The sequence below is a fragment of the Cucurbita pepo genome, chromosome 16 (assembly GCF_057944985.1).
Source record: "Cucurbita pepo subsp. pepo isolate OVF chromosome 16, ASM5794498v1, whole genome shotgun sequence".
NCBI classification, from domain to species: Eukaryota; Viridiplantae; Streptophyta; class Magnoliopsida; order Cucurbitales; family Cucurbitaceae; genus Cucurbita; species Cucurbita pepo.
This window is the reverse complement of record NC_141813.1, coordinates 6,272,999-6,275,346: the sequence shown is the minus strand read 5'-3', so window position 1 is coordinate 6,275,346 and position 2,348 is coordinate 6,272,999. Positions and strand designations below refer to the sequence as shown.

Here is a 2,348-nt window from a genome sequence, read left to right as displayed (position 1 = left end):
AGATGACAACAGATGACCTATTTGACTGAAAAGTTCCTAGACAACAGATGAAGGATTGTGACAACAGATGACCTATTTGACTGAAAAGTTCCTAGACAACAGATGAAGGATTGTGAGAACAGATGACCTATTTGACTGAAAAGTTCATAGACAACAGATGAAGGATTGTGACAACAGATGACCTATTTGACTGAAAAGTTCTAGAAAGAATACAATAATAGAACAATTTTTGTAATGCTCTTTTCGAAGTCCGGCTCGAGACGATCTTCTTGGTTCAATGTTTAAAAACCACATTTTAAATCATATTATCTTGCATAATTCATTTTGATACTCGAGACGATCTTCTTGGTTCAATGTTTAAAAACCACATTTTAAATCATATTATCTTGCATAATTCATTTTGATATAATATTGTTGGGGGCATTTTGAGAATCGAACTTGAGACCTCTCACACCCAAAAGGATAATCATACCACTTCGACCACATGCCTTTATAGCAAATCTATAATTATTAGTTGCAAGTCTATATATTTTCCGTGCCTCAATATATGAAATTTATATAAGTTGAAGTTGTTCATTGCCACGCATTCCTTTGGGTTAGGCCCCATTGATGACTATACTATTTTTATTTCATTTTGTTTTTTTTTTTCTTTCAAAATTGTCATTTTTATCTTTTGGAGGGGCATCCCGAGAATCGAACTCGAGACCTCTTGCACCCAAAGCAAGAATCATACCACTAGACCAAATGCCCCTAATATGGACTATAAACATATATCGTGGAGTACACAAGTAAATGATATTAATAAGAGCATTCTCTTTCTCTAAGGCTCATCTTTTGAGAAATGAACATAGGGGCATTCCGAGAATTGAACTCGAGACCTCTCGCACCCTAAGCGAGAATCATACCACTAGACCAAATGCCCTTTCTAAAAAAAATGCAACATTTTTAACTCCTACTCAATATATTTTTTTCTCTCAAGTTTGAAATCTATTTTCTTGAGCGGTTGTTGGACTATAAAACAAAAAGTTGATGGTCTAGTATTTTACTTGTAAGTAAGGCATGTAATGTTGAATTGTTCTAATATGCAAGTGTTATCGAATAAACTACAACCCAACAAATGAATCAAACTAATCAGTTTGGGTTGGGGTTGGATTTATTCGGCTCAGTTCGTCAGTTTGTTTGATTTAATTCTTCTATTTTGCTTCGTATGACAAGAAAATGAAGTTGTATTGAATGTATCATAGTTTGATTCATGACAAACTCATATGAAATATAATTGCATTAATAGTACTAAGAGTTGGAGTCTATAAATATTTCATAACTTAAGTGCAACTCATGCTTCATTAAGATGAGATAAACTTTAGTTAAGTAACTGGAACTTTAAATTACTTCATGTGGAGCTTCAATTACTCTATGTTAGCTACTATCTTTAGGGTTTACTAATTAGACACGAGTTCTTTGATTTAGGGGATTGTTTTATGTAATTTTCAACTACAACTTATGTTTTCAAATTTTTAGGTCATAATTTAGGTAGTGGTTGTATATTATGGATGAACACTAGAGTTTCTATCCCGTTCACCACAACTACTCTAGTTTTTGTTTGAAGGCTATAATTGTCATCTATGTTGTATGCCAATAAAATTTGTTTAGATGAAATTTTAGTTAAAGTTGCATATTTTACTTCTTGCGAGTAAAAAATTTGTTTCTTAACATAATATGAATTTAGTTGCAGAGTTATTAGGAATAAGATGGAGAAAGAAATTTTCTTTAAAATAATAAACAGACCAAAGTTCATCTTTGTTGTTGTCTAATTGTGATTTTGCAAAAAGCTTAACTAATATGAAATATCAAGGTAAATCAAGAATATATATTCACACGTCATTCAAGATGACAATAAAATGGAGTTAAATTGAACGCAGTTGTAGTTTCATGTCTAGCATAATTGTATTAATGATATTAAAGAGAACTTCGTGTTTTATTAGAAGAGACCAACTTCCTTTAAGGTACTAGGAGTTTAAACTACTTCCATTGTAATTTCAATCAATCCACAATGATTACAAATTTAGGGTTGGCTAATTGGACATCAATTATCAACTTTAGGTAATAATTTAGGTAGTAGCCATTATAATATTAATGAGCATAAGAGTTACAATTCTTTCATGGACCATATGTGTTATAGTTAAATGAATATATATATATTATGTATGTCGAGGTTTGGGTAAAGCACAAAGTAGTAAGGAACACCATTGTCAACTCTAAAGCCACCCACAACTCATGATGGAGACAGATGCAAAATATTTTAACATCCTTTGGCATCAAGATACAGGAAAGATGAACGCCGTCAAATT

The 2,348-nt window shown here is 31.8% G+C and overlaps 2 non-coding genes across 2 annotated transcripts; both read right to left on the bottom strand.

The window, feature by feature from the left end:
* Positions 1-678: 678 nt before the first annotated feature.
* Positions 679-750, bottom strand: TRNAP-UGG (transfer RNA proline (anticodon UGG)). Its single transcript has one exon. It is a non-coding gene; the product is annotated as a tRNA-Pro (tRNA).
* A 100-nt stretch (positions 751-850) lies between these two features.
* On the bottom strand, positions 851-922 carry TRNAP-AGG (transfer RNA proline (anticodon AGG)). Its single transcript has one exon. It is a non-coding gene; the product is annotated as a tRNA-Pro (tRNA).
* Positions 923-2,348: the final 1,426 nt, after the last annotated feature.